This window comes from Lissotriton vulgaris, chromosome 2_1 (assembly GCF_964263255.1).
Source record: "Lissotriton vulgaris chromosome 2_1, aLisVul1.2, whole genome shotgun sequence".
NCBI lineage: Eukaryota > Metazoa > Chordata > Amphibia > Caudata > Salamandridae > Lissotriton > Lissotriton vulgaris.
Window position 1 is genome coordinate 1698862619 of NC_141687.1, and position 25244 is coordinate 1698887862.

Below are 25244 nucleotides of genomic sequence, written 5' to 3' on the forward strand. Positions count from 1 at the left end.
AAGACTGTACTCTAGGTGCAGCCCTGGAAGTAGATCAGAGAGGACCCTACGTAGAGGCTGAAGTAGCTGGATGTCCTACGACCTTTTTGGTGGATACGGGGGCCACTCGATCCACGTTGAGATCAGCGGTAGTCCCAGGTCTGCCAATGTCGGGAGAGACGATTCAGGTGGTAGGAGTCGCAAACAGGAGGATGACGAATCCTCTGACAGAACCAGTATCAGTGAAGATAGGGAATTACAGTGATGAACATCAGTTTGTAATCTGTGATTCTAGCCCTGTGTGTCTGTTAGGAAGAGATCTGTTGTGTAAATTGAATTGCACAATACATTGCACACCTGAAGGAGTAGAAGTGCAGACCAATGATGAGGATGCTGATTTTAAAGTCGTAAACTCACAGGAATGCGTGGAACTATATCCTACCCTAACGGTGGAAGAGCTTCCACAGGATTTGAGGGAGAAAGTGTCAGCTGAAGTGTGGGATTTTACAGGAGAAGAAATAGGATTGATCAAAGGGGTAGAACCAGTAAAGATCATGGTAAGACCCAATGCCGAGTATCCGAGAATACCACAATATAAGTTGACACCGGAGACGATTGCAGGAATAAAGCCTGTGATCGAATCCATGATTAAACAGGGAATACTGAAGGAGATCGTGGGAAGTCCATGTAATTCCCCGATTATGGGTTTACAGAAGCCTAGTGGAAAATACAGAATTGTGCAGGATCTACGAAAGGTTAATAATATCGTTGTCTCATGTTGTCCAGTGGTACCGAATCCATCAGTGATATTATTCCAGATACCGTTCCAAGCTGAATGGTTCACCGTAATAGATTTGTGCCAGGCTTTCTTTTCGATTCCTTTAGATGAAGAGAGCCAGTATCTTTTCGCTTTTAAGCTGGAAGATCGCGTTTTAACATGGTGTCGTATCCCTCAGGGGTATACAGAAAGCCCATCGATTTTTAACCAGCTACTGAAGAAGAATCTTGAAAGTCTAGTACTGCCCAAGAACTCGGTTCTAGTTCAGTACATAGACGACCTCCTAGTTGCGTCAGAAACTGAGGAAGCTTGCAAAGTAGACACCATTACCTTACTAAATCACTTGGCCGAGAACGGACACAAGGTGTCTCCAAGTAAATTGCAGTATTGTAAGACTGAAGTGCAATACTTGGGCCATAGGATTGAAAAGGGAAAGCCGAAGGTGTCTCCAGACAGAATAGAGGCGATCATGAAAATGAACGCGTCTACAACACAAAGAGAAGTCAGGATGTTTCTAGGCATGGTCGGTTATTGTCGGCAGTGGATAGCCAACTTCTCACTGAAGGCAAAACCGTTACTACAACTGACGCACAAAGGAGTAAGTGATCCGGTACCATGGGACAAAGATTGTTTGATGGCATTTTTGCAGCTGAGGGAGGACTTATGTCGTGCCCCGGCTTTAGGAATGCCTGATTACACAAAGCCATTCTTGCTTTACTGCTGGGAAAGAGAGGGATGCGCTTTAGCAGTTTTGGCCCAGATACACGGAAATGCGCGTAGGCCAGTGGCGTATTTTTCGGCTACATTAGATCCAGTAGCCGCAGCGTTGCCCGGATGTCTCAAATCCGTAGCTGCAACGGGTGTCAGCATTGAAAGATGTGAAAGTGTGGTCATGGGACATCAGTTAGTGGTGTACGTACCGCATTCTGTAGAATTGTTAATGACCAGGACTAAGACTCAGCATCTGACAAATAGCAGGCTCACACTCTACGAGCAAGTCATACTGGCTGCCGAGAATGTGACCCTAAAGAGATGCTCCGTCTTGAATCCTGCAACTTTGATGCCACTTCCAAATGAGATTGATGATGAAATTTGTACAGATCATGACTGCCTTGATGTGACTGAACTATGCACCAAACCGAGACCAGATATCGTAGATGAGCCATTGACTGACCCCGATGAAATATTCTTTGTTGATGGTTCATGTGTAAGAGACGATATTGGTCAGCTGAGAGCAGCATATGCAGTTTGTACTATTACCAGAGTTGTGGAAGCCGCCTGCCTGGAAGGAGTACATTCCGCTCAGGTAGCTGAAATTATTGCTTTGACCCGTGCCTGCTTAGCCGGTAACAAAATTCGAGTCACCATATACACCGATAGCCAGTATGGTTTCGGGGTAGTTCACGACTATGGGCAGTTATGGTCTTAAAGAGGTTACATGACCTCCTCGGGTTCTCCAATTAGGAATGGAGAATTCGTGAGATTATTGTTAGAGGCATTGCAAGGTCCGTCAGCCATAGCAGTTGTCAAATGTGCCGCGCACACGAAGAACGTAGACTTTGTGTCGCAAGGCAACCGTTATGCTGACGAGGTAGCGCGTTATTGCGCAGAACAAGGTTATTCTCACACCAATGTAGAAGTGGGGGGAATACAGGAAAGAACTGAATTGACAATGTTGTTAGACACTGTAGACACGTGGGATGAGCTGAAGAGTGTTCAGGAAAATGCACCAGATGATGAGAAAAAGGGTTGGGAGACAGCTGGATGTACAAAAAGTGAAATGAATTTTTGGATCTCTGCAGATGGGAGAGCAGTTTTACCAAACAAGCTTGTTAATCCAATGGCAAGGAAATTGCATGGATCAACACACATAGGTAGAGATGCCATGGTGAGAGTATTCAGACAAACGTGGTTTAATCCGAAGTTTAGAGTAGCGGCAGAAGCAGTATGTCATCGTTGTGCTATCTGTCAGCAACTAAACGTAGGAAAGAGAACACCAGTCACACTGAGTCACATTGGGAGGTCTGGGGGGCCTTTCAATAGAATGCAGCTTGATTTCATTGAAATGCCTCTATGCAATAGACTCAGATACGTTTTAGTGATTGTCTGTATATTTTCTAGATGGGTTGAAGCCTACCCGACACGTAGGTGCGATACACTCACAGTAGCGAAGTTGTTACTTAGAGAGTTGATACCGAGGTTTGGGGTGCCATCCTCTTTGGAATCGGACAGAGGAACTCATTTCAATAGCGAAATAGTGAAGATGTTGTGCTCAGCTTTGGGTATTGATCAGAAGCTCCATTGCAGTTATCGACCAGAAGCTTCAGGGATTGTAGAACAAATCAACTGTACAATCAAGTCCAGACTCGCCAAAGTTTGTTCACCGACATCCCTGAATTGGCCTGATGCACTTCCATTGGTTCTTATGAGCATACGTAGCACACCAGATAGAAGAACAGGTCTTTCTCCACACGAGGTGCTAATGGGAAGAGCTATGAGATTGCCATCGGTTCCGACTGCAGCGTTATTGAACATCACAGACGATTTGATCCTGGATTACTGCAAGGGACTATCTGATGCCATTAATTCTGTGTCCCTTCAGGTCCAGGCTGCGGAGGTTCCATCAGCACAAGACTTGTGCCATGACCTGTGTCCGGGGGACTGGGTCCTGGTGAAGAAGCACGTTAGGAAGAACTGTCTAGACGTGCGCTGGAGAGGACCGTTCCAAGTCATATTGGTTACGAACACTGCAGTAAAGTGTGGAGGTTTGCCCAACTGGATACACGCCTCACACACCCGAAGAGTGCCAACACCTCTGGAAGATACAGCTCCTCTCTCGGATGAGAATCCAGCAGAAAGCGGAGAAGCCATAGAGGGGGAAAGCCAAGCTGTAGAGGTGATCGAAGAAGCTGAGCCGGTGTCGGAGCAGGCCGACGATGGTCAGGACACCAGTGGGACCGAAGTCGTCTCAGAAGAAGAGAGTACATGGGAGTCCGAATCAGATACCGAACAAGCTGAGAGTGACCAAGAGACAAGTCCCAGAACAAGGAGTAGGAGGACAAGGAGTGACGAAGCTAGTTGGCCGGAGAGAAGGAGAAGGCCAAGCTTAAAAGCAGACCAAGAAAGAACCCTTGTCCCGATCGCTGAAGAGTCGGACCAAGAAGAAGAAACTACAGACTCAGGCACTGAGAGTCCAAGAAGATCGAGAAGGGTACGTGTGCCCTGCAGAAGGTACGCCACCCCAGAGTGGACTTATCTAGCAGATGTCTTGGGGACAGAAATCTGGGAGAGTGAAAGAAGTGAAGGTAATCGATCTCGATCCATTTGTGGCAGTGGAGATATGGATGTTGACTCCTGGACTCGAGACTGAGGGGTTACTGACTTTCACACTTCCCATACCCCCATACCTAAGTCGGATCAAAGATCTAGTGCTAAATCGATTACAGTTTCCGACTTTTGGTCATCAAATTTCAGAAGAAGAAGAAAAAGTTGTTCGTTTTGAACTATTGGAACTTGTTGTTAAAGCTGCAGGTACGAGAATAATTTTTGATGCATAAAAACTTTTGTATATAAGCTATAAAGAAGAAGATAACCTAGAGCCGAGTGGAAAGAAGAATAAATTTAGGGATTACATTTAGAGGACGGAGAAGGGTTAGGGTTGTCTGTTGCTAAAGAGAAAAAGACATTGTTGCGAAAAGAGACTTTTGTTGTTAAATAGCACTTTCAAAGACTGAAAAGAAAAACTTTCCTCGCAAAGGAAGGAGTTGCGCTGTTTTTGATAACATGGAGAACGGCAACCCAAACCGAAAAGCCAAATGCATAATAGGTACACTAATAGCAGTAGTAATTTTTCTTATTATTACAGTAGTTACCACATCATACATGGTAGGACATGAAAGGGATAAAGAAGTAGAAGATGTAAAGCCTGTAACGACTTTGAAACCTGCTCTTGTTGGGAAGGAGGAGGAGAGCAATGTCATCCGTGAAAAGGCGTTACTGGTGAATGAAGCTCGTAGGTTACACGTAGACGAGTCACAGGGAAACTTTAGGTCAAATGCATATGCCAAATTGTTGTACGAGTATATCGATGCCATGGAGGCCGAAGAATGCTATGTATGTATGCAATTGCCGGCTTCCGTAGACGAAGGCATCCGATATCATCATCTCCCATTGACTTATGGGATAACATGTAGTTTACTGCTTAGTATATTTTATGGTAGGGAAGGATTTGAGTACTACTTTTCAAATTATGATTCGGTACTGCCTGAAGTTCCGAATTATAAACAAATGAATAAGTGGGACTATTATAAAAAGGAGGATAGACTAGCTAAATTCTTTCTTCCTTGGGATACATTAGATACATCATATACACGCAGAAATAATCTGACTTGCAAAGTGTCAGAAGTAGAGAAAAAGTTTATAGGACAAGTAGATGACCGATACAGAAGGCAGAAGATTCTAAAAATGTCAGGACAGTGGAAAACAGATTGGACCGAAGAAGAAAAAGCACACAAGAAGAAAGGTAGCAATGGTCCAATAGCTTTGGATAGAACGCAGAAAGGGAAGTTATGTTTAACTCGAGGCAAGACATATTATGAGAGTGTATTTGTAGGTGAAGTAAATTGCGAACATGCTTTTAGATTAGAGTACTATACGAAAGATTTTATGAAAGGGATGCAAGCGATTCCTAATGTATATTTTGTATGTGGAAGAAATGCCTATGTAAAACTGCCTGACAATTGGTATGGTTCGTGTTACTTGGCAATTGTCTTCCCCAAAATATATCATGCAAAGGATTTAGCAATCATAGAAGGAAAGGCTTCGACAAGAGCGAAAAGGGAAGTAGGAGATGCAGAAGTGGTTGGAGACATATTTGGAGCGATGTTTCCTATGTTAGGTTTGATACTTAACGATGTTAAGATCAGGAGACTAGCTACAGTCGTAGATAGATTATCTGCAAGTACTGCAAGGTCATTAATGCTAGTAGAGGGAGAGATGCAGTCGATTAGGGCAATGGTTCTTCAGAACCGACTTGCTTTAGATGTACTGCTAGCAAAAGAGGGCGGAGTTTGCAAGGCTTTGAAGGTCCAAGAATGTTGTACTTACATTCCAGACAATTCAAAACCACTTGAGAAAGTCATACAGAACATTACACAGATACATAAAGAAATCGAAGATTTATCAAAAACAAATGTTTGGGAGAAAGTAGGTCATGGAGTAGGAAAGGTTGGAAGTTGGTTTGCCAACCTTGGTAAAAGCATTGTGTGGTATATATTAAAACCTGTATTGATAGTATTGATTTGCATAATCACATTATTAGGGTTTGTGAAATTGTATAAATGGTATAGGTCGAACCAGTTACAAAGATCCATGAGAGAGCAAGAAAGGAGATTAGCTGCTTTACAAGATCAACAGTACAAGAGTTTAAGAGCTCTCGAAACGATAAAAAGAGGGAATATTGTAACTAGTTCTGTGTAAGGGTGCTATTCAAATTGCATTTAGTGATGACTCCCAGAAGTCATCAAAGGGGGGAACTGAGAGAGCGCAATTTGAATAAAACGTATATCCGAGCCATATTTACAAGCATATCGTATAACGTAGGAATGAAATGTATACTGCAACGTGAAGTTAACACTTATAGCATATAATTAACCGATGTTATCAAGGTAATATAGGAAATATAACTGTATTTACTCTTGAACATGCATTAGATTTAGAAGGCCCGTATACGTAGTGGGCTAACGTAGGAATGTGTAGAAATGCTTATGAACTGAAGAACGTGCAAAGTGGAATTCATGTACATGTGTAACTTTAAATGGAGAAACGGCGAGAAATATAACATGGAGAGATGTGCAGAGAACATACATAATGATGTAACGAATGGGAATATAAAGTTATATTCTATGTAATTTATATTCTATGTAGAATGTATTCACTTAAGCAAACGATTTACTCAATGCGATTATATATATAAATGTGTGTTAAAGGTTATATACTGTGTAGAAAGCTTCTTGTAAGAATGTTAGAAGGGTTTAGGTCATGTGTGATTTTAACCTAGCTGACCAAGGGTTCGCAGGAGTGTAGTCCGCTGTTTGTAATTTAGTGGGCTCACAGGAGTCGTGAATAGCCTTGATGTGAACGTGCGAGCCAAGGGGTCTAGTTCTTGTTAGATTTAAGGTGACAATTCCGGACGGAGTTTATGGCCTAAACGTGATAAGGGGCGCTTGGAATTTGAGTCTTGTTTTGAAATGACCATTCACAGGACCATGAAAGGTTATGCATATAGTTGTAAAGAGTAAAGTTCTGCTGAGGTGATAGACTTTTGTTCCGAAAGGACAACTGATATGTCAATGAAGTCACCAGCAAGAAGACGAAGATGGCGCCTAAGGAGAAGGGTCAACTTAACGGACGACGGAAGGAGATGAAGACATGGAAAAGAGCAAAGAATGAGATCATGGGGAAAGTCCACGGTGGGCGTCGAAGGGGCGTTCCACCCACACTGTGATTGTGTATTTTAGGGACAGCACCCCGGGGAGAAGATAGCGAAGGGTGAAGCGAATTGCGAGAGCGAAGGCGAAGGCGAAGAGCTCAGAGTAGATGACTTGAGCAGATGCGCTGAGAGAGATCAGAGCGCAAGAGAGCAGTAGGCCGAGGACCCTTAGAGAGCGGATGGGTAGGCAGAGAGGGTACTGCTTCTCGATAGAAATTACCTTTAGAGGCTAAGAAAGTTTGTACTTCTTTGGAAGTCAAATTGCTGACACCTTTTTAGGTTAGGAACTTGCGAAGTAGGGATATCACTTAGTATAGAGTAGGGACAGATTAACTTGATTATTTTTCTCTTTCTTTAGATGACGCAACGGAACCACATCATATCTAGTGTATTCGTTTGTAGACTGAGGTTCTTTAGGGAATATAAGTTCCTTTTAGTTCCTGTATATTTGATGAATCTTATCCTGAGAGGATTGTATTTGCAACTTTTCTTAATTTTATATTAAATCTTTTAAACTTTATCAGTTGTAAGTGGTTCTTCAGAGTTGCGTCAGTTTATGGGGTTTATCTAACCTATGCGGGGTTTGTCTTTTACTCAATGACAGAAAACAAGCGATCCAAAATTGACGAATGAGATAAGTTATTAAATCGATCATAAAAAGATATTAAAATCTCATTCCCCGCAGTTGGTAGCAGAGAAAGATGGTTTTCTTCTTGAGGAAGACAACCTAGGTCAGGTCTAGATTACCCCAAGGTCCCTAGTCATCGACGACCAGAAGAAGAATCCCTGCCGAAGAAGGTGCTGACGGTGCGTCGAGAGAAAAGCAGCAGAGTCGGTCGAGAGTGAGTATAAGGGTCATGCGTTGTAAGATTGCGGTATTTTATGTTGTACCTGTGTTGTAATGTCAAGCGGAGTTGAATGCCTGTAGTGTGATTGAGGGAAGGTTGTGAGCACGCGCAACCGGATAAAATCTTAAGTCCAGAGAAGGGCTTAAGTGGTTCGGGTGTATCGAACACCCAGAATAATTGTTCACCATTGAAAGGGGGTCATGAGGTACCATTGATCGCCCGACCGACCGATGATAGGGGGAGCGTAAGAGTGAGTGTATGAGTAACGGACGCTGGTCGTACGTTTACTGTGTGTAAGTAACCTATCAGTCAAGGCGATCGTCTGACCGTGAGAGGAAAGACGTTTCGTCAGTTGAGGTGACAATTACAGTTAGGCTGTGGCCGTACAGTCAGAGAAAAGTGATCGCTTGGACGGAAGTAGTCATTTTTCAGCGTATGAATGAAAACGCATGCAAGATCGTGAGACGAGTTGAGAACGGAAGGGAATTGCTGCAAAGAGAACGAGTGACGTCAACGTAGAGCCGCGCTGAGATTGGTCGGTCAGCGTAGAGTCGCGCTGGGATAGACCGATTAGCGAGAGTCGCGTAGGGATTGGTTGGTTTGTCATCGAGACGTAAATAAGGAAGAGAGTAGAGGAAATTTGAAGATTATCGAAAATGAGGTGTTTTAAACGTTTAAGGGCGATCTTTAAGAGAGATAGAGGAAACTTGTATGCCGGAGAAGAAGCTCCACCAGAAGGCACACCAGCTTATCATATGGCAGTAAATGTAGGCTTACACTCGATATTATGGATCTCCGAGTGGAATAAGCTAACGGAAGGGAATAAGGAACTGACGTTTCCGAGATACGGAACGTTTAAGCTAGAAGTATTGAACCAACTAAAAGCAGTAATGCTTGCAACAAGACCTCTACCAAGGCCAACACAGTTCGAAGCCCTTAGCACATGGTTTAGAGCAGCACACGAAAAGAGCGTAAAGAGACGCCAGGAAAGAGTGAGGCGATCGGTAAAAGCAGTGCAGGATGCTAAATGGGACGATGAGGCCAAAAAGTGGAGGGTGCAAAAGATAGAAGCAGACAAGCTGTACCCGATGCTAGAAGTTACGGGGGAAAAGAAACCTCTAGAAGAAGATGAGGATAGCGAGACAGAAGAGGATCTGATAGAGAGGCTATTAACAGATAGACCACCTCCGTACAGCGGAGAAGCCGAAAGTCCTGTATTACAACAAGGGGACGGAGCTAGATGGGGGGAATATAAATCGCTCCCAGTATCAGAGTGGGATGCCAAGAAAGGTGAGGAAGTACCTCAATCTAGTTCCGAACAGAGAGTAGTAGGAAGATTCGTGGTCCAGAAGGTGCCAGAAATGCAGTATGCAAGGTCGTATCAAATGCCAGATGCTCTGCAAGTACCTGTTACCATAGGGCCTATAGTGTCAATCTATAACCCGGAGTCCAGCAGGAGGAACAGGCACAATGGGACAGGGAAAGGGCAGAGATGGAGAATAGGAATAGGATGATGAATCCTCAGAGGCAGATACTAGCACCAATGAGTCGGATTACCCCACTAGATTCTGCAACGGGTCCCTGGGTAGAACAAGGGGGCCAAAGAGGACAGATGGATTTAAGGGGACCGAAACCGAAATCCTATAACGAATTAAGGGAATATTTGAGAGAATGGGATACTGCCGAAGAAACTGAGAATAAGAAATTAGAAACAGGAGCAGAATGGAGTGATCAGGATAACAGGATCCTCTCTCATTGTGGAGCTGGCGAAAGCAGCCCAGAGTGGGAGAGAGGGAGTCAAGGAAGCAGAGGAGATACTTGCCATATTACCAGCGGCAATAGGCAAATGTGTAACGACAGAAGAACAGGGTGTGGGGAGGTGCCTCGCGTCACTTTTAGTGAGGGAGAACGAAGGACGCAGGAGTATCGAAATAGTTTCAGATGCACTCACCATGCCCCAGAAGAAAATGCGCGACATTGGAATCACGGTAACATGGAGAGTCGTGAAACGTCTCGACATGCCTCCGGTGATCACAAACAAAATCACGGAAACATGGAGAGCCGCGAAGGGTCCCGCCATGCATCCGGTGAACGCGAACGAAGTCATGAGAATATAGGGAGTCGCGAAACGTCTCGCCATGCATCCGGTGATCACGAACGAGATCGCGGGAGCATGGAGGGCCATGAAGGATCTTATCGGTTGTTGAGCGACACCAGACAGCAAGCGAGTTACAATGGTTTAGAACAGCACGGTGGATCCTATATCGTATCTGGAGACACCGAGCCAGAAAGACGGAATGTAGTGATGGGGAATGGAGCAATGTTCCACCACACCCCAAGGGAAGATGGAAAGGCTTGGGATCTAGAGAGGTGGGAACAAAGAGATGGAAGAAAAACTCCTCATAACTCACCTGTGCTTAGGCGTAGGGCGCATAGTGGAGGTGAGAGGGATGTAAGAGAACAACCTAGGACTGACGTACTGAGAGCTGAAATAAAAGCAAGACGGATTGATGTAATGAGTTTAAAGTCAGACTTGGATGAGATAATTGATGGCACAGTGGCAATAGAAAGGTTAGAGCTGTACGAACCAGATGAAATACTGTTTTTATCTAAAGATGTTACTCGAAAGGCAAGGGCAGCTCATGAGAAATTATCTGAATTAGCAGACAAGTATATGATAGACATGTCACGAACTAAAGCCTTACAGGCCAACCATAGGCTGAATTGCACAGATCGAGATCTAGATGAGCGTAGGACGATTGGGCTAAGAGTACACATAAGGGAACTGATCATGTGTATTAGGATATGGAGAGATCTGGATAGATGGGAGGAAAAATGGTCCAAGAGGGGATCTGTCAGAAGGAGTGCACTTGTGAAGTCCCAGGATGGAGACCTAATGCGAATGGAAGCTTTCCCTTTGCGAGAAATCGCGAACGGAAACTACGTTCATGTACCTTGGAGTAGGGGGGATTTAGCGGCATTCACTAATTCTTTCCCCAAGTTAAGAGAGAACCCCGTAGAGTGGTACAAGCAAGTAGAGAGGTTCGTGAAAATCTCAAAGGTGCTGTGGATCGATTTGAACACTTTGTTCGATATCGTAGTACCCGGAGATTTGTGGACGGCATGCAAACTTAGTATTGAATGGCCCACTTGTGAGCCTCCGAGAGATACCCAGACAAACCGCCCATCCGATAGAGTCATGGAAAAGTACGAAAGAGTAATTGCATGGTTAAAAGAGAAAGTGCCAGTGCAAGACATAGACTGGGTTAAGATAGATCGAACAACTCAGGAACCTAAAGAGACAGTTCACGAATTCTACGAGAGATTGCTGAAAGCATTTAAACAGTATAGCGGGTTGGATGTCATGGATCCTAAAGACATAGGACAGTTTGTGTCGAAGTTCGTTCTAGGATTAAGGCCAGACATAAGCCTAATGATACAACAGCATTTGATTTGTTGGCAGAACAAACCGTTAGATGAGATTCTAAGATATGCAAGGTACTGTAGCGACGAAATAGACTCAAAAGCAAAGAAACTTAAAGAAAAGCTGATGTTGGTGCAAATGCAATCAGCTGGAAAGGGTGGACAGCGGCAACAGGGAACAGGAACACCAGTAAAGAAACAGAATAATCAAAATAGAGAGGAGGAAGAAAGACCGAGACCGAGAATAGATATCGCAACACTGAAAAAGACAACGAGGTGCCATCAGTGTAACGAGGTGGGACATTGGAGACGCGAGTGTCCATATAATGTCGAGACGGGGGAATTAGAACAGGAAGAGGATGAGGTTCAACCCAACATGGTAAAGGGAACAGCAATCCCGAAGGGAAAGTTTATCAAAGGGGGGAATCAGACTCCTCGAGCCCCGTTTCCTCAACCGCCTCGCATTACAAATGGAGGGAAAACCTATAGACAAATGCCATTGTTCGTAAGAGGAGAAGAATGCTACTACGTTGATCCTCTTACAGGGCAACGAGTGAATAGAGGAGAAGACTGTACTCTAGGTGCAGCCCTGGAAGTAGATCAGAGAGGACCCTACGTAGAGGCTGAAGTAGCTGGATGTCCTACGACCTTTTTGGTGGATACGGGGGCCACTCGATCCACGTTGAGATCAGCGGTAGTCCCAGGTCTGCCAATGTCGGGAGAGACGATTCAGGTGGTAGGAGTCGCAAACAGGAGGATGACGAATCCTCTGACAGAACCAGTATCAGTGAAGATAGGGAATTACAGTGATGAACATCAGTTTGTAATCTGTGATTCTAGCCCTGTGTGTCTGTTAGGAAGAGATCTGTTGTGTAAATTGAATTGCACAATACATTGCACACCTGAAGGAGTAGAAGTGCAGACCAATGATGAGGATGCTGATTTTAAAGTCGTAAACTCACAGGAATGCGTGGAACTATATCCTACCCTAACGGTGGAAGAGCTTCCACAGGATTTGAGGGAGAAAGTGTCAGCTGAAGTGTGGGATTTTACAGGAGAAGAAATAGGATTGATCAAAGGGGTAGAACCAGTAAAGATCATGGTAAGACCCAATGCCGAGTATCCGAGAATACCACAATATAAGTTGACACCGGAGACGATTGCAGGAATAAAGCCTGTGATCGAATCCATGATTAAACAGGGAATACTGAAGGAGATCGTGGGAAGTCCATGTAATTCCCCGATTATGGGTTTACAGAAGCCTAGTGGAAAATACAGAATTGTGCAGGATCTACGAAAGGTTAATAATATCGTTGTCTCATGTTGTCCAGTGGTACCGAATCCATCAGTGATATTATTCCAGATACCGTTCCAAGCTGAATGGTTCACCGTAATAGATTTGTGCCAGGCTTTCTTTTCGATTCCTTTAGATGAAGAGAGCCAGTATCTTTTCGCTTTTAAGCTGGAAGATCGCGTTTTAACATGGTGTCGTATCCCTCAGGGGTATACAGAAAGCCCATCGATTTTTAACCAGCTACTGAAGAAGAATCTTGAAAGTCTAGTACTGCCCAAGAACTCGGTTCTAGTTCAGTACATAGACGACCTCCTAGTTGCGTCAGAAACTGAGGAAGCTTGCAAAGTAGACACCATTACCTTACTAAATCACTTGGCCGAGAACGGACACAAGGTGTCTCCAAGTAAATTGCAGTATTGTAAGACTGAAGTGCAATACTTGGGCCATAGGATTGAAAAGGGAAAGCCGAAGGTGTCTCCAGACAGAATAGAGGCGATCATGAAAATGAACGCGTCTACAACACAAAGAGAAGTCAGGATGTTTCTAGGCATGGTCGGTTATTGTCGGCAGTGGATAGCCAACTTCTCACTGAAGGCAAAACCGTTACTACAACTGACGCACAAAGGAGTAAGTGATCCGGTACCATGGGACAAAGATTGTTTGATGGCATTTTTGCAGCTGAGGGAGGACTTATGTCGTGCCCCGGCTTTAGGAATGCCTGATTACACAAAGCCATTCTTGCTTTACTGCTGGGAAAGAGAGGGATGCGCTTTAGCAGTTTTGGCCCAGATACACGGAAATGCGCGTAGGCCAGTGGCGTATTTTTCGGCTACATTAGATCCAGTAGCCGCAGCGTTGCCCGGATGTCTCAAATCCGTAGCTGCAACGGGTGTCAGCATTGAAAGATGTGAAAGTGTGGTAATGGGACATCAGTTAGTGGTGTACGTACCGCATTCTGTAGAATTGTTAATGACCAGGACTAAGACTCAGCATCTGACAAATAGCAGGCTCACACTCTACGAGCAAGTCATACTGGCTGCCGAGAATGTGACCCTAAAGAGATGCTCCGTCTTGAATCCTGCAACTTTGATGCCACTTCCAAATGAGATTGATGATGAAATTTGTACAGATCATGACTGCCTTGATGTGACTGAACTATGCACCAAACCGAGACCAGATATCGTAGATGAGCCATTGACTGACCCCGATGAAATATTCTTTGTTGATGGTTCATGTGTAAGAGACGATATTGGTCAGCTGAGAGCAGCATATGCAGTTTGTACTATTACCAGAGTTGTGGAAGCCGCCTGCCTGGAAGGAGTACATTCCGCTCAGGTAGCTGAAATTATTGCTTTGACCCGTGCCTGCTTAGCCGGTAACAAAATTCGAGTCACCATATACACCGATAGCCAGTATGGTTTCGGGGTAGTTCACGACTATGGGCAGTTATGGTCTTAAAGAGGTTACATGACCTCCTCGGGTTCTCCAATTAGGAATGGAGAATTCGTGAGATTATTGTTAGAGGCATTGCAAGGTCCGTCAGCCATAGCAGTTGTCAAATGTGCCGCGCACACGAAGAACGTAGACTTTGTGTCGCAAGGCAACCGTTATGCTGACGAGGTAGCGCGTTATTGCGCAGAACAAGGTTATTCTCACACCAATGTAGAAGTGGGGGGAATACAGGAAAGAACTGAATTGACAATGTTGTTAGACACTGTAGACACGTGGGATGAGCTGAAGAGTGTTCAGGAAAATGCACCAGATGATGAGAAAAAGGGTTGGGAGACAGCTGGATGTACAAAAAGTGAAATGAATTTTTGGATCTCTGCAGATGGGAGAGCAGTTTTACCAAACAAGCTTGTTAATCCAATGGCAAGGAAATTGCATGGATCAACACACATAGGTAGAGATGCCATGGTGAGAGTATTCAGACAAACGTGGTTTAATCCGAAGTTTAGAGTAGCGGCAGAAGCAGTATGTCATCGTTGTGCTATCTGTCAGCAACTAAACGTAGGAAAGAGAACACCAGTCACACTGAGTCACATTGGGAGGTCTGGGGGGCCTTTCAATAGAATGCAGCTTTATTTCATTGAAATGCCTCTATGCAATAGACTCAGATACGTTTTAGTGATTGTCTGTATATTTTCTAGATGGGTTGAAGCCTACCCGACACGTAGGTGCGATACACTCACAGTAGCGAAGTTGTTACTTAGAGAGTTGATACCGAGGTTTGGGGTGCCATCCTCTTTGGAATCGGACAGAGGAACTCATTTCAATAGCGAAATAGTGAAGATGTTGTGCTCAGCTTTGGGTATTGATCAGAAGCTCCATTGCAGTTATCGACCAGAAGCTTCAGGGATTGTAGAACAAATCAACTGTACAATCAAGTCCAGACTCGCCAAAGTTTGTTCACCGACATCCCTGAATTGGCCTGATGCACTTCCATTGGTTCTTATGAGCATACGTAGCACACCAGATAGAAGAACAGGTCTTTCTCCACACGAGGTGCTAATGGGAAGAGCTATGAGATTGCCATCGGTTCCGACTGCAGCGTTATTGAACATCACAGACGATTTGATCCTGGATTACTGCAAGGGACTATCTGATGCCATTAATTCTGTGTCCCTTCAGGTCCAGGCTGCGGAGGTTCCATCAGCACAAGACTTGTGCCATGACCTGTGTCCGGGGGACTGGGTCCTGGTGAAGAAGCACGTTAGGAAGAACTGTCTAGACGTGCGCTGGAGAGGACCGTTCCAAGTCATATTGGTTACGAACACTGCAGTAAAGTGTGGAGGTTTGCCCAACTGGATACACGCCTCACACACCCGAAGAGTGCCAACACCTCTGGAAGATACAGCTCCTCTCTCGGATGAGAATCCAGCAGAAAGCGGAGAAGCCATAGAGGGGGAAAGCCAAGCTGTAGAGGTGATCGAAGAAGCTGAGCCGGTGTCGGAGCAGGCCGACGATGGTCAGGACACCAGTGGGACCGAAGTCGTCTCAGAAGAAGAGAGTACATGGGAGTCCGAATCAGATACCGAACAAGCTGAGAGTGACCAAGAGACAAGTCCCAGAACAAGGAGTAGGAGGACAAGGAGTGACGAAGCTAGTTGGCCGGAGAGAAGGAGAAGGCCAAGCTTAAAAGCAGACCAAGAAAGAACCCTTGTCCCGATCGCTGAAGAGTCGGACCAAGAAGAAGAAACTACAGACTCAGGCACTGAGAGTCCAAGAAGATCGAGAAGGGTACGTGTGCCCTGCAGAAGGTACGCCACCCCAGAGTGGACTTATCTAGCAGATGTCTTGGGGACAGAAATCTGGGAGAGTGAAAGAAGTGAAGGTAATCGATCTCGATCCATTTGTGGCAGTGGAGATATGGATGTTGACTCCTGGACTCGAGACTGAGGGGTTACTGACTTTCACACTTCCCATACCCCCATACCTAAGTCGGATCAAAGATCTAGTGCTAAATCGATTACAGTTTCCGACTTTTGGTCATCAAATTTCAGAAGAAGAAGAAAAAGTTGTTCGTTTTGAACTATTGGAACTTGTTGTTAAAGCTGCAGGTACGAGAATAATTTTTGATGCATAAAAACTTTTGTATATAAGCTATAAAGAAGAAGATAACCTAGAGCCGAGTGGAAAGAAGAATAAATTTAGGGATTACATTTAGAGGACGGAGAAGGGTTAGGGTTGTCTGTTGCTAAAGAGAAAAAGACATTGTTGCGAAAAGAGACTTTTGTTGTTAAATAGCACTTTCAAAGACTGAAAAGAAAAACTTTCCTCGCAAAGGAAGGAGTTGCGCTGTTTTTGATAACATGGAGAACGGCAACCCAAACCGAAAAGCCAAATGCATAATAGGTACACTAATAGCAGTAGTAATTTTTCTTATTATTACAGTAGTTACCACATCATACATGGTAGGACATGAAAGGGATAAAGAAGTAGAAGATGTAAAGCCTGTAACGACTTTGAAACCTGCTCTTGTTGGGAAGGAGGAGGAGAGCAATGTCATCCGTGAAAAGGCGTTACTGGTGAATGAAGCTCGTAGGTTACACGTAGACGAGTCACAGGGAAACTTTAGGTCAAATGCATATGCCAAATTGTTGTACGAGTATATCGATGCCATGGAGGCCGAAGAATGCTATGTATGTATGCAATTGCCGGCTTCCGTAGACGAAGGCATCCGATATCATCATCTCCCATTGACTTATGGGATAACATGTAGTTTACTGCTTAGTATATTTTATGGTAGGGAAGGATTTGAGTACTACTTTTCAAATTATGATTCGGTACTGCCTGAAGTTCCGAATTATAAACAAATGAATAAGTGGGACTATTATAAAAAGGAGGATAGACTAGCTAAATTCTTTCTTCCTTGGGATACATTAGATACATCATATACACGCAGAAATAATCTGACTTGCAAAGTGTCAGAAGTAGAGAAAAAGTTTATAGGACAAGTAGATGACCGATACAGAAGGCAGAAGATTCTAAAAATGTCAGGACAGTGGAAAACAGATTGGACCGAAGAAGAAAAAGCACACAAGAAGAAAGGTAGCAATGGTCCAATAGCTTTGGATAGAACGCAGAAAGGGAAGTTATGTTTAACTCGAGGCAAGACATATTATGAGAGTGTATTTGTAGGTGAAGTAAATTGCGAACATGCTTTTAGATTAGAGTACTATACGAAAGATTTTATGAAAGGGATGCAAGCGATTCCTAATGTATATTTTGTATGTGGAAGAAATGCCTATGTAAAACTGCCTGACAATTGGTATGGTTCGTGTTACTTGGCAATTGTCTTCCCCAAAATATATCATGCAAAGGATTTAGCAATCATAGAAGGAAAGGCTTCGACAAGAGCGAAAAGGGAAGTAGGAGATGCAGAAGTGGTTGGAGACATATTTGGAGCGATGTTTCCTATGTTAGGTTTGATACTTAACGATGTTAAGATCAGGAGACTAGCTACAGTCGTAGATAGATTATCTGCAAGTACTGCAAGGTCATTAATGCTAGTAGAGGGAGAGATGCAGTCGATTAGGGCAATGGTTCTTCAGAACCGACTTGCTTTAGATGTACTGCTAGCAAAAGAGGGCGGAGTTTGCAAGGCTTTGAAGGTCCAAGAATGTTGTACTTACATTCCAGACAATTCAAAACCACTTGAGAAAGTCATACAGAACATTACACAGATACATAAAGAAATCGAAGATTTATCAAAAACAAATGTTTGGGAGAAAGTAGGTCATGGAGTAGGAAAGGTTGGAAGTTGGTTTGCCAACCTTGGTAAAAGCATTGTGTGGTATATATTAAAACCTGTATTGATAGTATTGATTTGCATAATCACATTATTAGGGTTTGTGAAATTGTATAAATGGTATAGGTCGAACCAGTTACAAAGATCCATGAGAGAGCAAGAAAGGAGATTAGCTGCTTTACAAGATCAACAGTACAAGAGTTTAAGAGCTCTCGAAACGATAAAAAGAGGGAATATTGTAACTAGTTCTGTGTAAGGGTGCTATTCAAATTGCATTTAGTGATGACTCCCAGAAGTCATCAAAGGGGGGAACTGAGAGAGCGCAATTTGAATAAAACGTATATCCGAGCCATATTTACAAGCATATCGTATAACGTAGGAATGAAATGTATACTGCAACGTGAAGTTAACACTTATAGCATATAATTAACCGATGTTATCAAGGTAATATAGGAAATATAACTGTATTTACTCTTGAACATGCATTAGATTTAGAAGGCCCGTATACGTAGTGGGCTAACGTAGGAATGTGTAGAAATGCTTATGAACTGAAGAACGTGCAAAGTGGAATTCATGTACATGTGTAACTTTAAATGGAGAAACGGCGAGAAATATAACATGGAGAGATGTGCAGAGAACATACATAACGATGTAACGAATGGGAATATAAAGTTATATTCTATGTAATTTATATTCTATGTAGAATGTATTCACTTAAGCAAACGATTTACTCAATGCGATTATATATATAAATGTGTGTTAAAGGTTATATACTGTGTAGAAAGCTTCTTGTAAGAATGTTAGAAGGGTTTAGGTCATGTGTGATTTTAACCTAGCTGACCAAGGGTTCGCAGGAGTGTAGTCCGCTGTTTGTAATTTAGTGGGCTCACAGGAGTCGTGAATAGCCTTGATGTGAACGTGCGAGCCAAGGGGTCTAGTTCTTGTTAGATTTAAGGTGACAATTCCGGACGGAGTTTATGGCCTAAACGTGATAAGGGGCGCTTGGAATTTGAGTCTTGTTTTGAAATGACCATTCACAGGACCATGAAAGGTTATGCATATAGTTGTAAAGAGTAAAGTTCTGCTGAGGTGATAGACTTTTGTTCCGAAAGGACAACTGATATGTCAATGAAGTCACCAGCAAGAAGACGAAGATGGCGCCTAAGGAGAAGGGTCAACTTAACGGACGACGGAAGGAGATGAAGACATGGAAAAGAGCAAAGAATGAGATCATGGGGAAAGTCCACGGTGGGCGTCGAAGGGGCGTTCCACCCACACTGTGATTGTGTATTTTAGGGACAGCACCCCGGGGAGAAGATAGCGAAGGGTGAAGCGAATTGCGAGAGCGAAGGCGAAGGCGAAGAGCTCAGAGTAGATGACTTGAGCAGATGCGCTGAGAGAGATCAGAGCGCAAGAGAGCAGTAGGCCGAGGACCCTTAGAGAGCGGATGGGTAGGCAGAGAGGGTACTGCTTCTCGATAGAAATTACCTTTAGAGGCTAAGAAAGTTTGTACTTCTTTGGAAGTCAAATTGCTGACACCTTTTTAGGTTAGGAACTTGCGAAGTAGGGATATCACTTAGTATAGAGTAGGGACAGATTAACTTTATTATTTTTCTCTTTCTTTAGATGACGCAACGGAACCACATCATATCTAGTGTATTCGTTTGTAGACTGAGGTTCTTTAGGGAATATAAGTTCCTTTTAGTTCCTGTATATTTGATGAATCTTATCCTGAGAGGATTGTATTTGCAACTTTTCTTAATTTTCTATTAAATCTTTTAAACTTTATCAGTTGTAAGTGGTTCTTCAGAGTTGCGTCAGTTTATGGGGTTTATCTAACCTATGCGGGGTTTGTCTTTTACTCAATGACAGAAAACAAGCGATCCAAAATTGACGAATGAGATAAGTTATTAAATCGATCATAAAAAGATATTAAAATCTCATTCCCCGCAATAACATTGACAACCCTCTCCTCAGGCTACGAGACAAATGGACGGAGGACGGAATAGAATTAGATGAGGAAACCTGGCAGGAAGTGGTCTCCTCTCCTAAGATAGTTGCTATCCCAGCGAGACTTTGACTGGTGCAATTAAAGATCCCTCACAGAACTTATATAACTGGCCCCCAACTGATACACATGGGTGGGCTGACAGACAGTTCTTGTAGGAGAGGATGCACACAATTAGGTACGTTCATACACATCTTATGGCATTGTGACCAAATCCAAGAATATTGGCGCAAAATTCACACGATCATGAGTGAAGTGTTGGGGGTAGACCTTCAACCGGAAGCACCTAGGTGTCTCCTAAATATCTGGGAACCTACTGACCTAAATGCCTACACAACGAAATGGGTCACACTTGGATGCGTGATTGCCAGGAGAAATATCACACAGCTCTGGGGAGCCCCGCATCCGCCCACAGTTGTAGCTAGAGAACGGGATCTAAACTGGTGTATGTTGAGGGAGAAGACAGTCTATGTGGCTCGAGGCTGTCCCCGCAAATGGTCTAAAGTGTGGGCCCCCTAGAACGCCTATCGGGGAGATATTTGGTTACCCCCACGTGATGCTGCTGAAGATGACTCCCCATCCCAGTGAATTTCAATGAACTGTGTTGCAATACTGTGTATTACCTGATTCTACTGTAAACTAAAATGATTCTGTGATTTGTACCTTTATGTCGAGGCTGTTAAATAAAAAGATTCATAAAAAAAAAAAAAGATTGCTGGAACACCCTGCCCATTCGGAACCATAGCATTCCTTTCCTTTAACACATTATGTGGTCACCCACATCTTATCAGCTTGTAGGAGATGAGACGGGAAAAGTAGCTCTCACTGGTGTTTTAGAAGAAGTTGGGCTGTTTTTCATGGCGGTGGCGCAGCTGTGTGGACCAACCATGAAGTGTGGGTTGCTGGGGCCGTGACGTCTGGCAGGTTTCCAGTTCTAGAAAATCACTAGTTACAGAGGTTATTTTCGAGGAATGGGCCCGAAGGAGAATATTTGACATTCACTGATCTTTTTAAGTGTGTTGTCACTGCTACCTGCAGGGGAATAAATAATTGGCATGCCAGGCCTGGGAGTGTCTGCCGCTCCTCTGCTAGTTCACGTGAACTCTCTTGTTTGCTGCAGATGTAAAGTTGCACATACTTCCTCATTCTGGCTTACATTTTTTTTCCTTTCATTGTCTCCAAGTTTGTAATTTATTTTCACAAACTTTTATTCTGTATCCAGGCAAATGGAGGTGTGCAAAAATATTAATCCACCAAGCACCAACATTCAGACATTTGTATCCATTTAAGCATTCTAGCCTTTCGCATCACTCTGATCCATAGCAAGCATACAACCATCATTAACTATACTGACCCAACACCCTCAACTCCATCAACTCATTGTCCTCATTACTTACCAACCAACCCTCCTCAGCCATATATTCACCCACCCTCATACCTATGAATCACCATCCTAAACTATATTTAACCAGCTATTCTTACATTAAATAACAGACTATACTTAGGTATAGCAACCAACCCTGCTAACACACATTAAAGTATCAATCTTGACCATGACAGTCAACCATTCTCCACCATGTGAATCCACGATTCTCAATTTTATGCACTACTATATTGTTATTGTTAGTTAATTAGTATTTGTCAACCACACTATACCACCACTCTTACCTACAGCGACCCACAATCCTCTACTTTAGCGACCCACCATCTTTAAGTAGACAACCGACCACCTTAGCTAACCTGCAATCATAAACCTTAACAGACCGCTGTCCACTAGCCACTATTCCATCATTCTATGTAATTTCACTCTTTATCATCTATCCTCACTCATATTGGTTTACCACCCTTAGCCATATTAAGCCATCAAAGTCAGCCACACCAAACCACCCTTGTAAACTATGGCAATCATCCGTACTCATCTATATCAACTTACCAACTTTATTCTTGACAACCAGCAATTTTCAACTATCCCAAAGTGAACCCTTAGCCATGCCAAAACGTCACCTTTAACCAAACAAAGTCATTCTGCAATCTTAAAAATACATCATTGTCAAGTGTACCAGAAACACCAACTTAAACCTTCCCAAGCTACCGACTACTGCTGTACAAACTTATTTAGCATAGTCAACATCCGCACCATCTCATACATAGCATCCCCTACGGGGAGATGTTGCGATTGAGAAGGATTTGTAGCTCTGAGTCAGACTGTGCCAGTGCCCAAGAGGCAAGTAAGAGACGGTTTTTGGAAAGGGGTTATTCTGAGGAGATAATTGACAAAGCCATTGCCCGTACGAGAACAATTACGAGACAACCGGCTTTAATTCTCAAAACCAATACCGACGAACTTGAGACCGCTACAACAGAAATTCAATCAAGAGTCATTTTAACATACAATAAACAACACTCGGAGATCAATAAAATCTTTTATAGAAACTGGAATTCGGTGAGGGGGGATCCTGTGATAGGCAGTTTGGTGGCTAACAAACCCGAACTGACGTTTAGAAAATCCCCCTCAATGGCAAATGCCTTGGTCAGTAACAGCCTTGACACCATAACTTCAGGGACTAGGATGGCTTTAAGCAAAGGCTTTAAGAAATGTTCGTCATGCAAGGCCTGTCGTTTTGGAAGTAACAAGACTCACTATTTAAGTCCATTTAAAAGTAAACCAATACCCATCAATAAGAGATTGACTTGCAAAACAGAATATGTGCTGCAGTGTCCGTGTGGGCTTAGATATGTGGGCAGCACTCGTTTGCCCGCCCACAAACGGATTCTGCAGCACATTAGAGCCATTTCAGGAAAAGATCAGGCTACCCGGTGGCTCGTCACTTCGAGCTAAAACACGACAGTGACCCTAAATATCTCCAATATTTCTTGATAAATACCATCTTACCTTTGAAACGTGGAGGAGACAGGGAAGCTACATTGCGTCTCCTTGAGACACGTTACATATTGGAGTTAGACAGTAAGAGCCCCGGAGGTCTAAACGCCAGTGAAGACTTATAAACCTGTCTCTAAATAAAATGTATCTATTCTGAAAATGTAATCATTTTGAGGGGTTGCGATTAAACCATTGAAACAGGCCAGGTTAGCAGGTTATAATGTGACCACATAAACAACTAGGAGAATGTAACAACCTTTTTTAGGTCTCGCGACCTATCAATGCGCGCAAGCGCATTGAGCGGAGCGAGAATTCAAGTGCTCGAAATCCTCGTCAAACCAAGGGCTTCTTGCTGCGGTTTTCTTTGAGTTCACGTGAATCACGTGACCAAACAAGCACGCGCATCAGCCTCCCTCCCTCCTAATTGCATTTTTTTTAATGGCCGCATAGCACATCAAAGGGCTTCGTCCAGCGTGCGCTCTGCGGCTTCTCCTCCCCTAATTAATCATGGCTGGCCGGCCGTACTTTCAGTTTCCCGGCCGCTCTGCATTATCAGGTACGTGTTGGTGACGCATTATTTCACTTTGTCTCTCTGCGTGCATTTATTTAATGTTATCCTCTCGTTTATTAGGTCCTATCTCTTGCACTTAGGTCAATGTGTCTCTATCACACTCTCATTATTTCCCTTTCTTTGTCTGCCTACTTCTCCCTCCTCTCTCTCCTCTCCTCTTCTCCTCATCTCCGTCTATCACTCATTCTCCCTCAGTCGCCTCTCTGCTTCATTTGCTTCTCTTGTTCTCTATCTCATTGGATTCTTACCCCCTTGATTCTTTGTCTCATTCTCTTTCTCTAGACTCTCTCTCATCCGACGTTTCCTCTTTCTATCTCTCACGCACTCTTTCATTGTCACCCCTCAATCTCTCAACGTCTGTGTTCCTCTCTCTCTCTTCCCGCATCTTTCGCTCTAAACTCTCTCGCACACACACCATAATTATCTTTCTTTTTCCTGTGACACTTGCTTCCTCTCCTGCGTCCCTTCTGTGCCTCTGTCTATTATTTGTTGTCACCCACACTGTCTCTTCACCTCTCTGTCTCTCCCGCACCACTCTCATTGACCTACTCACTCTCGTCTCTATTGCTCTCCCACCCTAGACATTCCCCTTCCACTCACTCCCTCGCTTTCCTGCCCTCACCCCCTCCTTACCTCTCAATGTTGTGTGTAATAGACCAAAGGAACATTAAAATAATTCTATAATAATCTGTAAAAATAAAAAATAACTAGAAAAGTGAAACGCGAACAAACTCAAAAATAAAAATAAAAAACCATACGCGTGGTTCACTTGTTTAATTGCAGAGTTTGCTGCATGATTGATTGAGCCCTTTTTGCCACTCCATGTCTATATTTGCTCATGCTAGCAGCTTGTACCCACTCAACCTCAGTGATGCTGCACTGAGCACAGTGAAAAGGGGCGCCCGAGCCCCAGCCCTCACCGTCAGACTCCAAAGGCCCAAGCAAGCTCCTGCTAGAGACAGGAGTGAGCGTAGCAGCCAGGAAGCACATGGCGGTCAGGGATGGGATGCCCATTACAGGTTTGCCAAACTCAACACCATAAAAGTGTCACTATGTTTAACGTGTCCACTGAATTCACAGCCTCAGTAAGGTGTTTATTATTAATGAGTTTTTCTTACACATATGAAATGATTTATGTGATGCTCCTGGCATTTTTGAGGTCACTTAGTCCTTTATTGTTCTCATTTAGCTCTAAAACGTTCTGCCTCAGTAATGCCTCACGCATGAGAAAAGCATAACCTGAAAAGTTATGCGGAGAGGACGTGGTTACTCCATAGCTGCCCACTTCGCAACTAGGGATCCGGGTTCGAGTCTCGGCGCTGGCTCAACATCCTGTGGTTCTGGGCAATTCAAGTAATCTCCCTGTGCCTTTAAAATAACACAGTGACCTAGTGTAGCGTAAAAGTTGCTCATGTTGGGCGCTCCAATACCTTTGGGTTGAGTTCACTCTATATAAAACTGCAACAAAACATTAAGTAACGGAAGCCACAGCCGCAATTATCTGGACACAACACTTAGAGCGGGCCGCCATATGCTGCTCACGTCTCGGCAGATGGAGGGAAGGGCCATAAAACCCCCCACTCCACTTCAAAGCGGGCACAAGGGATTCTTCAGAGTTGAAGGCCATCCCCACCCATAAATTATCAGCTTATCTCCAAGAACGCATTCCTCTAATGCTCTCTGACAACAGGCAGAGACACAGGAATTTGGAAAAGGGGGCC